This window comes from Talpa occidentalis, unplaced genomic scaffold (assembly GCF_014898055.3).
Source record: "Talpa occidentalis isolate TD23 unplaced genomic scaffold, MPIMG_talOcc4v2.1 talOcc4.6, whole genome shotgun sequence".
Classification (NCBI taxonomy): domain Eukaryota; kingdom Metazoa; phylum Chordata; class Mammalia; order Eulipotyphla; family Talpidae; genus Talpa; species Talpa occidentalis.
Window position 1 is genome coordinate 118,884,880 of NW_023604972.1, and position 12,203 is coordinate 118,897,082.

The 12,203-nt window shown below is 38.9% G+C and overlaps 1 protein-coding gene across 2 annotated transcripts in view; it reads left to right on the plus strand.

Annotated features, from left to right (window-relative positions):
- Window positions 1-12,203, plus strand: part of TTC33 (tetratricopeptide repeat domain 33) — a 28,807-nt gene that overhangs the window by 5,231 nt on the left and 11,373 nt on the right. The window lies entirely within an intron of this gene.

A 12,203-nucleotide genomic window follows, 5' to 3' on the forward strand; every position in this document is an offset into this window, starting at 1 on the left:
GGAAATTTTCTCCTAGAAAGTTATATGCCAGATCAGTCATATGTTTCCTGAAGAACTTTGAGGGAATGTATTTGTTTGTTTTGTTTGTTTTAAATAAGTGTTCAATCACCTTTTTCTATTGACACCTTTAATACTTTAGTAAATATGGTTTTGTGTACAGGAATTGGAAGCGGCTGCATTTATTCTTAGTCCTTGCTCAACTCTTATACTCCTTCAGTATAAACTCTTTCCTTTTTTTCATTTTTCTTTTACTTTTTTTTTCCCCTACTTTCTTAGTCCTTTTCCCTTTCCTCTGTTTAGATCTTTCAGTTAGACAAAAATCTTTCTTCCACAAATTAGTGGAGAAAAGACATTGTCTAGTAGTTTGTGTAGAGAAAACTGGAATTCTACCTATAGGCAAAAAAATGATCTGTACCTATCATCATGTGGAAAGATGGACTGTAGAAGACGCAACCTAAGTGTGAAAGGGAAAAAAAACCAGTAGGATGTCTAACCTAGGGGTGGAGAAGGACATTTTTATTTTTAAAATTTCTAAATCTATTAAAATTGTAAGAACAGTTCAGCCTCTCCATATTCTCTGTTGAGACTCAAAAATTCTAAATATTTACTTATCTGTTTCTTCCAAAACACACATACACACAGATATTATTGTATACTAACATATATTTTTTGCTCATCTCTTTGAAAGTGAGTTGCAGACATTATGACATGTTCCCGCATTTCATGTTTTTCCTAAATCTTACCAAATGCAATAATTAGCAAACCTATGAAAATTAACAATTCCGTAATCTAATCTAATCCATATTTAGATTTTTTCAGCTTTCATCTAAATGTCTGTAATAGTGCTCATGTTTCACCAAGATCCAAACCGAGCTCATACATTATTGCCTTTGTTATGTTGTCTCTTTAATGTCTGTCTGGTTCCCCTACTTTTATCCTCCATGATGTTGTTATTTTGAAGAGTCCAGACCAATTTTCTATTTGATTGTTTCCTTATGGGTGTCGTTTAACTTGTTCTTCTATCGTGCATTTCTTAAAACTGAAAGTAAGATGTTGAGATTTGATTAAGGTTCTGATTAATCATTGCTAGTAATACTTTATAAGTAATGTTAGTGCTTTTGATTGCATTATATTGAGAGATAAAAAATACCATCAGATTGTTGTTAGTGCAGCCATTTGAAAGAGCTGCCTGTTTGCTGTGTTTCATATTGACTGAAAATCATGTTTTTGTAAACATTTTGAAACTTTAATCCTTGGTGAAGAAAATGGTAGTAGGAAAATTATACTTGAGGACTGTTGATTTAAAATAAATTTAAATAAATAAATAAATTTAAAATAAACACTAGGATATGATTTTTAGAAGATGTATGTATGATCAGCAGGAGTAGATTTGAACAGGTCTTTTCTTAGGACAGAATACTTTTTAGGTCATCCAAAGATCAGGTCTGTACTTTTAACTGTTACCTGCCGTGCACTATTAAATACTTTGAGAAAGTAAAAGAAGTAATGCAAGTGAGAAGCACTTCTTTTTCTTTTCTTTGATCTATCTTTTTTGTTAAAATGTGAGAGTGGGGCCTCCCCGGTGGTGCAGCGGTTGAGCACTGGGTTGCGAAGCTGCCCGCAGCCTCTGCGGCGCCGGTTCGATCCCCGGCTGCTCCCCGGCCACCAGAGGAGGGTCCCACATGGCGCGCAGACCTCTCCTGCCGCCCGCTGCTCCCCTCAGCAGTGTCCTTCGGTCCTTCTGCCTGCTCTGCTCCCCGCTCTGGCTCTGGTGAATTCTCTCACCCTCCCGCGCTTCTGACTGTGCCCAGTGCTTGTATAAATAAATAAATGTATAAAAAAAAAAAAAATGTGAGAGTGGTTAAGAAGTTCCTTGTTAATCATTTTTGTCTTAAATGAGTCAAAATTGAGGAACTAACACTTTAGTTATTAGGTATGTTTTTACTTTTGATTCTGAGAATAATATTTTATTAATATATTTTAAAATATATTAAAATATATTAAAAGTAAAAACATTTTGATTCTGAGAATAATATTTTATTAATATATTTTAATATAAAAATTGGTGTTTTAACGGTAATATATTAGCTCCTCCTGTTGGGTATGAAGGTAGAAAATAAATAATCAAGGATAATTAACAATTTAACAATCTAATGTTAGAGTATTAATTCTCCTGGAATTTTAGGCACATGTAGGATGTAACTTGAATATGTTGGCTTTTAAGGTTTCAGCCACTAGATGGTGGTATTTGATGGTATAGCTAAGTAGTCTGATTTTTCTCTGAGGGGGCTTGTGTGTGTGTGTGTGTGTGTCTGATTTTTCTCTGTGAAGAGTGTGTGTGTGTGTGTGTGTGTGTGTGTGTGTGTGTGTAGTAAGGATAGTTTAGAATTTACCATGAATTTTGTCCCTTGCCTATTAAAGTTTATTTACCTAGAGGATCTTGAGATGGTCTGGCCATGGGATGCACATTTCATTGAGTCCCAGCTTGGTTTCATTTAATGACAGTGATCCTGACTTATCTTCTGCGGCAAAGAATAGATGCAGTCAGTGTAGATGCCTTTATCTAGTCACCACCATATCTTCCAACTTGACCGAATCTGTACCGGTGCTGTCTGTCTTCACTCTGTTGTAACAGGGACTCCTGCTTTTATCACCCACCCACCACCCCCCTTCACTTGTGCATGGCTCAGGAAGACTGTTCCTAGAATCTCCCTTCATCCTAATGTCATCTCTCTCTCCCTCTCTTATTGGTATGTAAACATGCCATAGGGGCATCCATTTATAAAAGCTTCCCTTGACTCCATTTACTGTCCCAGTTCTGTGTTTCCCCCTCAACAAAAATGCCAGTTTTTGAGGAATTATCTTCTTGGCCCATCCAGTCAGGTTTCTATCCCAACTAATTCACTGAGATTAGTAATTAAATGTTATCAGTGTTGTCAAATCCAGTCATCATGTCTCTTTTCTCTCATCATTCAGCATAACTGATGGTTGTTTTCTTAAAATAGTGCCCTAACACCACACTCTCTCGTGCTTTCCCTTGTGTCTCATTGTCCTCTCCTCCTTCACGTTTGCTTGCACGTGTGCTCGCTTTCTAAACATCAGTGGCCGCAGTTATTAGAAGGTACTTCTCTTTTCCACATGCATAATTTTGCTGCTTAACCTCCCCTGGTTTTCAAGGGAGAGGAGGCCATGTTTGCACAGAACTTCCCAAGCCAGTGTCCACAATGGAGACCTGCAGAGTGAGTTCCTGTGTTCAGGGGGTTGCAGTGCCTGTGTAGCGTAGGGGTGTCCGCCACACAGAGTGATGGTAGCCAGGTTAATGTGAGATCATGCCTCTGAGAGAGGCTGGGGGTCAGCCCTGGGATCATAGCACCAGATGTTATGCTGGTGTTAAGCTGCCTGGGTCTGGTCAGTGAAGGATCTGGAGTGAAGCAGCCAGCAGTGGGAACGGCCACACCATCTAGCTACCCATCACTCCCTATCACATTCCTACATTTGTTTTTTATCACGACACAGATATTTTTACTGACTTTTGTTGTTGTTGTTCTCTCTGCCTCCTTGCATATGTTCTAGAATGTAAGATCTAGAAGCATAGCATGATCCATCTATATCCTGTTGAATGCTTCATCCTCCATACTAGCATACTACCTGGTCCAAAGTAGGTGCTCAATAAATATTTATTAAATCAATGAGCTGATAACTATAGAGCTTATTGAACTTGAAGCTATGGTAAATTAGAAATGTAATTGGGATCAAAGTAGCTAAACCCTCTGACATTTCTATCAGGTAAAATTTAAATGAGCATGCTATCTCCCTTATTTGGCTTGATTACCAGCTGTTCTTTACCCTCAGTGTAGGGTATGATCTCACCCTGCCTTTGTATGATCCCTGAACTATTTACTTTACTTCCTTCCTTGTGCTATTCATTTGCTTACTGTTAGGGTTGTCTCTAAGTTGGCTGACTCAGATTTTGGTCACTTATTAACCATAGCAACTTTAAGTTTTTATCTCTTAATGCTTCCTATCCAACAGCTGCAGTTGGGCTGTGTCTGTGCATTCTGTTCCAAACTGAAGTTGAATTAAGAGATATGCTATACGATTATGAGACCATTGTTTTGGGTGCCAAGTTTCCTGTGATCCAAAAATGGAAGAACTAGGTGATGCCACTTTTTATTTATAGATAAAGAGAAGTAAATCAAAGAGAGAGGTGAGAAATAATGGGGAGAAGGGAATTCAAGCTGATACGGTAAAATCTCATCAGGTCTTGCTTCTATTCAGCCAGTGGGAAAGTGCTCACTTACTCCTTGAAGCCTTTGTATGTATACCTTGTGGGCTACAAAGCACATTTCATCTAACATTACTTCTGTTGGCAGCAGTGGTTATGCTTCACCATAAAAGCAGCGTATGGAGGGGAGAGGACATTTTCCTGGAATCTGTGTACCTGAGTTTGCATGTGTATGTACATATGTATGCTGCCTGATGAAAAGAGAAGACAGAGGGCCTTCCTGGTGGCGCAGGTGTTAAAGACAGCACTTTCAAGCTATTGCCAGCCACTGCAGCACGAGTTCAATCCCTGGATGGCCAGGGAGCAACCCACATGGTGAGCAGACCTCTTCTGTCTTGCCTGCTGCTCCCCACAGGAGTGTATTTCACTGCCTGTTCTGCTCCCCACTCTGTCTCTGTTGAATCATCTCATCTCCCGCACCTCTGGCTTACACCCCAGTTCTTGTATGCATAAGTAAATAAATCTTTAAAAAAAGAGAGAGAGAAGATAGAACTAGTGATAGTATCATCTGGAACTTCCTGGTTTGTTTTCTGCCTTAGGACAACACAAGCTTAGGTTCATAAGTAGATTTGTGGGGAGCCTGCAGTAAGCTGTTCTGTTTCTTAGCAATGGTATTATTGACATTTTTGGCTTGGTTCTTTGCCCTTGTGCCCAATGCAAGATTATCCCATGTTTTGCAGGCTATTAACATCCCTGATCCTCAGAGACTACTGCCTCCAAGCCATCATGACAACCAAAAATATCTCAGTATATTGCCATAAATAACCCCTCATGGGGTGACAACTGCCCTTGGTTGAGTTAGGCAGAAAATAGGATTGAAAGTGAAATGGACATTGACAAAGGTGACAAATATTAATAGTGGTTGGGCTGAGAAAAGCCGGGGTTGGCAAACCACAGCCTGTTTGTATAATGTTATATTGGGACACAGTTATGCCCATTGGTTTTGTATTGTCCATGGCTGCTATTGTGCTATAGCAGAATGCAGTAGTTATGATGGTGACTGTGAATATTTAGACACAAAGCCTAAAGGATTCACTATATAGACCTTTATTGTGCTGATATTTGATCTAGAGATCATAGACCTCCAGCCTTTCCTGAAGGCCACAAAGAATATTAAAATCTCAAACATCAGGGTTTTTTTTTTTTAATATAGATTTATTTTCATTTATTTATGCATACAAGAACTGGGGTATAGGCCAGAGGTACAGGGGGTGAGAGGATTCACCAGAGACAGAGTGGTGAACAGAACAGGTGGATCTACTGAAATATACTGCTGAGGGGAGCAGCGGGTGAGACAGGAGGATTAACTGTCATGTGAGTCAGCTCCCTGGCAGGGAATGGAACTCATGCCGCAGTGACTAATGATAGCTTGATAGTGCTGAGACTTAAATCCCTGTGCCACCAGGGAGGCCCTCAAACATTAGGGTCTTAAGGACCCTCTTCTATACCTAGTATTCTAATCTTTTGATTCTTTCTACCCACATTTCTATTCCCCAAGTCTTTGGATTTCTTGTAAGTTCTGTTTTTGGTGTGGTGAGATCGAACAAAGTAAGAATTGAGGTGTTTACTACTTTGAACTTAGGCTAGAATTTGTTTTTACTTTTTCACCGTACGGTACCATCATGCGCGCGCCTGTCCCTTCTTTACATGTCTTTTCTGCTTCTCTCTGCTGCTTTCCAAGATTTCTTTTGGAGAATGTAGGAGAAATGAGCTTATGGTATCTGTGCCCAGCCATGTTCTGAGAACATAAGCAAATCTACCCTTTAGTCTCAGAATTCATTATTAAAGACAAGATAAAAGTATGTGGAAAAATTAGAGAAAAATTAAACAAAGACAATCTTGGGATAGTTGGAGAAAGCATTGGTCTTGTAGTTATAAAATCAGGCTTCAAATCCTGGTTTTTGGAGGATTAATATTACAAACCTTTGGACTAGTCCTGTAGCTGCTCTCAACCTGTGTTTCATTATTACTAAAATGAGAACAAGTAATGTCAATCTTGCAGGACTTTTATGAACACTAAGTGAGCTTTTTGCGAAAATGGTTGTGTGTTAAATAATAGTTTAAATTATTAACAGAAAGTACTTAAGAAATGTGCTAATTTGTGGTTAAATGGTACTCATGGTCTTCATGATGAACAGGGATTTCAACTTGATCTTAGAGGAGAAAGAGCCTTTGAATATGCGAGGAGGAGGAAAGGAATTCTAGAGGTGCACGTGTACGTGCACTGGAGACCCACATGAGCACAGGTGTGGCTCCTACGTGGCGGGGTGGGGCAGAGAACTCCCTAAATGGATCAGAGGTGTGGGTGAGGAGTAGCAGAAAAATGGTTGGACAGATAGGCCAGTACTGGAGGAGATGTATTTGCTACTATTAAGTCCTACTCCATTTGTTAGAAAATTATGTGGATTATTATGAAGGAATAATTTTCCAGAAAAAGAAGACAGAATTTAGAAATTTCCCAAGTTTTTCATGTTGCATCTATAGCAACATTTGGAACTATTAGAGATGAACTCAAAACACCCACAGTGTGCCTAAAGCATACTTTTTTAAATGAATGTTACTGCTTCTAGAGGTAATAGCGTTAAAGCTTAGTGAATAGGTAATAGCACCAAGGGACTGAATTTTTTTGATGTTGTATATTCTTTTATTGATAACTTTATAGGTAATAACTACAAATCAGGGCCTCCCCGGTGGCGCAGCGGTTGAGCGCTGGGTTTTGAAGCTGCCCGCAGCCTCTGCAGCGCCGGTTTGATCCCCGGCTGCTCCCCGGCCACCGGAGGAGGGTCCCACATGGCGCTCAGACCTCTCCTGCCGCCCGCTGCTCCCCTCAGCAGTGTGCTTCAGCCCTTCTGCCTGCTCTGCTCCCCGCTCTGGCTCTGGTGAATTCTCTCATCCTCCCGCGCTTCTGACTGTTCCAAGTGCTTGTATAAATAAATAAATAAATCTTTTTTAAAAAAATGTTTTAAGATAAAAAGGAAATTTTGGTTGCAGTTGTATGGGGAATATAAAAATAAAAAAACTACAAATCACTAGAAATGGGTGTTAAATTATATAAGTATTGTTGAGTGTCTTGTACTTTTTTCTCTATTATCTGTTATGTATGAAACCTTTTCTGATGTTTTTCTGAGGTGTACCATACAAGGCATGTAGATCGTACTTTTCAATAAGTTGCTGAATTTAATTTGCTAACCCTTTTCTGAGGATTTTTACATTTTTCATATGGGCTAGCAATTCTTCAGGGATCCCTAGGATTAATTCTTTCTTTTTTCTCTGGCAGTGTATCTTTCATAGGACAAAAGTATATTTTTATTGTTAGATTCTACAAATATGCTGAAATACATCAAGAGTTTCATGACAAATATAGTCTCATAAGACTATATTTCTAATTGAGGAATTTAAAACTTTGGTGTAGGGTAAGGAAAAAGTATCAGGCTTTTCTGCCCTCCTGCCATTAGGGTAGCTGAGGGAACCCTGTGGTCCTGAATGCAGGCCTGATGGCAGGCACCTGGAGTGGGGACACCTGGGCTGAGAGACTGCGTTTATAAGGGCGGCGTCACGGGGACGCCAGCAGAAGCGGAAGCCAAGATAGAAGTAGAACAAGCAGAAGCCGAGAGAAGAAGAGAAGCAGAGAGAATGCCAGAGTGAGCCCAGAGAGAGTGAAGGTTTGCTGGGGGCTGGGAGGACTGCCAGCCTCCCGGCCCCCCAGCGCCCCTGCCTGCCATATGCCTGGTAAATCTAAATAAAAGACCTGCAAAAGCCACTGAGGCCTCTGACTCCTCCTTGACCCGGTCTGCTGGATCAGAAAACCTGCTCTGTGTTCTTCCTGTCCTTACATTTGGATTAGGCAGTGCCAGCTATTTTCCGACCAGGTCCTCTTCCACATTGTTTCAGTTCATCCCACACAAACTGGAACTTGTATTCACCTTAAATCTACAGAAATTATTGGTATGCTTTAGGTGCTGTTGTGTTAGATGCTACAGTTGCATCTATAATACCTTGTTGAGCCAAGACACCTATCACACTGTCTACTTTGAGATTTTAGTTTAAAAATCAAAGACATAAAATGTAAAGTTTTTTAATTGTTCCATAAAGAAAAATAACTGGGCACCATGAGCCAGTTTGAATATTCACCAGAATAATTTAGATAAGAGGTCACAGGTTTTTCTGAGGATGCATGAAAGCAGTTGATTTGAATTCATTCAGGTGAAGGGAGAGAATCCTATTGTTGCCTTTTTCAAACCTTGTGATTTTTGTCATGTTGTATTGAATCATTAATTTCTGTAGAACTTGCTATAGTTCTGCCTGTATTTATGATTTTTAAAATTTGAGCTAAATTATTCCCAGGTTCTGCCCGTTTATATATTTTTTGTGATCCAAATTATTTGTTGATACTGAAATTAATTTCTGGTGAATTTTATTTTGTGACATTTATGAGTATGTTAAATGAATGAATAAATAGGTGGTAGAATACAGATCCCTGTATCTGTATTAAAAATTGGGAAATAAAAATTGTGATATTTTTGTTTTAGAAAATTCATTGTCTTGGTAGCCGGTGAATAGAATGGAGCAGGGCCAAATAGTAGAACAGAATAATTGCTTTCAGTACAGTAACAGCTAAGAAACGTCCTGATATCAGTGTTTTAATTTGCTTTGGAAAATGGTCTTTATTCAGTGTGTGAACACATTTATGTAATACTAAAGTTCCTTTCTCTTTCCACAGTGAATTGACCTGCCCTAAAGTGTTCGTTCTAGTCTATAATAAATTAGAAGCTTTAAAAGACGTTGGTTATTTTGTGTAATTAGTTTAAATTATTACTAAGGTGAACTTTATGACTTAATCTAATCCTGTGCCCACATTATTTCAGTAAGTGATGACTGCTAAAACCCTGAACACTGTGGGATTTATTTTCAAGGTATATTTCTAGCTTTACCCTTGGCTAATAAAAGCGAACATGAGTTTTAACATCATCTTCACACTTTTCCTAAAAGGGAAACACTTCTTAAATAGAATTGTCTTGAGAAAATATGTGACTTACAAAGTATATATTTGTTTTACTTTTTTCCTTCCTTCTGAGTTTTATCTTAAGCTGCATTAGTGTCCTTTATGGTGAATGCTATATAACTGCACAGTAGTTTGTCTTTGCTTTCTTCAGAATGCTACTCCAAATTCTAATAATTTAAGTATTTTTTTTCTGTTTAATTCAGGAAATAGATCCTTGTCTAAAACTGGAACCTGTCCTACCTACACTGAAAACTACACAGTTTACAGTTGTATTGGATCTATCTAAAACTGATGTCTGTCACATAGATATTATGTCTACATGAAAACTCCCACAAAATCATAGAAGTAAACTAAACTTTTTATTTGAAATATGCTAAAAAAAGGAAAGTCATTTTCCATGGCAAAATCTAGATAAAACTAGAGAAGTTATTTCTATCATGAAATATTCTGGGGCAAAATTATTTTAAATATTGTTAGAACTGCAATATAAAGTAAAGTTAAAACTTATTTTCTTGACATGTTAATTTTTTTCTCTACCCCCTTTTTAAAGAGAAAAGTGATGAATCTTAACATTAACTACTGATTTCCTAAAAATGTGATGGGTAGGAATAGCTTTTAAATTTGTTTTGATATTTTCACATAAGCACATAAAATTGTGTATTGAAAATAAACTGTAGAAATCTGTCACATTACAAAGTGGTCATCATTTATGGTCAGTTAATTTTCTTTGCTATAGATAAAAATACCATATAACCTTTCTTCTTAAATACAGCCAGTCCTCATGGACTCCATATTTGTGAGTTCCGTTACTCAGTGAAATGTATTTATAATGCCCAGATCCACTCTTTTGGCACTTTCTCCACATTGTCAGACAAGCAGAGAACAAACATTTGCACCCCTTGATGTGTGCCTTCCCCATTGAGTCAAAAGAGGTGGTGATGCTCCGCCTTCTTGTCTCAGCTCTCAGACTGCCAAGAGATGTCCTTTCTGTGGCCTGGTGGTGTATTTTCCACATTCTGTTAGTGATTTTGCCGTCTAAAATGCCCCCAAGTTAATGTACAAGTGCTGAGAAGATATGTCTTAGATAAGCTTTGTCCAGGCATGAGTTACAGTGCTTTGGCCATGAGTTCAGTGTTAATCAACAGAATATACTAAGATGTTTCTAAACAGAAACATACATAAAACAAGGTTATATATTAATCAATTCATAAAAATGTTATGGCCAGAGGTTACAGGAACTTAGCCCTGTAATTCCCCCTGATTCACTCATTCTGTTTTTTTTTAAGATTTATTTATTTTTATACAAGAACCAGGGTACAGGCCAGGTGTGCGGGAGGGTGAGAGGATTCACCAGAGAGAGAGTGGGGGACAGAACAGTCAGACTGACGAAACACACTGCTGAGGGGAGCAGCGGGCGAGACAGGAGAGGTCTGCTTCGCCATGTGGATAGCTCCCTGGCCGGGGATCGAATCTGCGCTACAGAGGCTGTGGACAGCTTCACAGTGCGGTGCTCAATGGCCTGCACCACCAGGGGAGGCCCCCCACTCATTCTGTCTTTAAGGCAACTTTGTAGAACATAACTGCAGGAATTAGAATCAGTTTTATCTAGAATAAAACATTAGAGTTTAGTAGTATTTAAAGGTATGCAACTTTTCTTTTTACCAAGAATTTAAATGAATTAAAATGTACTCTAAAGCTGTGTAAAATCTAAGCCCCTCTGATTCAGCAAAGATAAAATTATGTTCAACACCATTTGACATTTGTTGTTTTATATCCTTCTCCCCTCACCCAAATTAGCTTAGTATACTAATTTTTATATCATTTTTTTACTCACTGAACATTTACTTAATGCCTTTGTTTGGGCATTGATGCCTCAAAGAAAATAATCATCTAATGGAATGAGCCAGAGAAGGAAGCTGCTTTGAGATGAAGTAAAGGGCATTGTTCTTGAGAGCGCATTGAATGATGAAAAAGGAGGACATTTACCTTAATGAGGGAGTGGAAGAGTTAAAGAGAGTTTGAGAAGCTTTTGGGGAGAAGATGGCATCAGAGTAGAGCTGTGCAAGACAAGTGGGAGTTAGATTAAGAATGGGCAGAGCAGTGTTCCTGCCACAGGGATCTGCATGTGCCATGCTAAGAGGACACCAGAGAAAAATCTCTTCCCTTGGAGTATTAAAAATGGTTCAGTAGTGGGCATCCCTGGTGGCACAAGGGGTTAAGATGCAACCTATGAAGCTGCCCACAGCCACTGCAGCATGAGTTCAATCCCCAGCCAGGGAGCTACCCACATGGCGCAGCAGACCTCTCCTGACTCCCCCGCTGCTCCCCTTAGCAGTGTATTTCAGTCAATCTGCCTGTTCTGTTCCCCACTCTGTCTCCAGTGAATCCTCTCACCCCCTCAACCCCCCCACACCTCTGGCCTGTACGCTAGTTCTTATATGCATAAATAAATACATCTTTTAAAAAAAAAGAAGATTCAGGAGAACTAGAAGAGGCCTAATGTACAATGTTAGCTGAGGGTATGTCTTGAGGTGAATGGCGACTTTGGTAAACTTTGGTACCATGTCTAGCATCTGCTAAATTGAAGAGGCCTGGACTTTAATGTCCTGAAGGTAACCAGAAGCTGTTGAAATACTCATTCCTTAAGGGAACATATCAAAATTGTGTTTTAGATAAATTTTTCTGAGATAAAGTAGAAAATGGAGTGGAATCAGGCAAGACTTTTAGTCACAGGGAAGACTGGTTAATTGAATTTTTAATAATCCTGCCAACGAAGAATGAGTACTTATATGAAGTAGAAACAGTGATAGTGGGTTAAAGAAAAGAACTTGAGAGAGAATTGATGACTAATGTGATCTAGGCCAAAGAACAGTAGAGTCAAGAATGACTTTAGGATTCTGTCTTAATGACTGATGA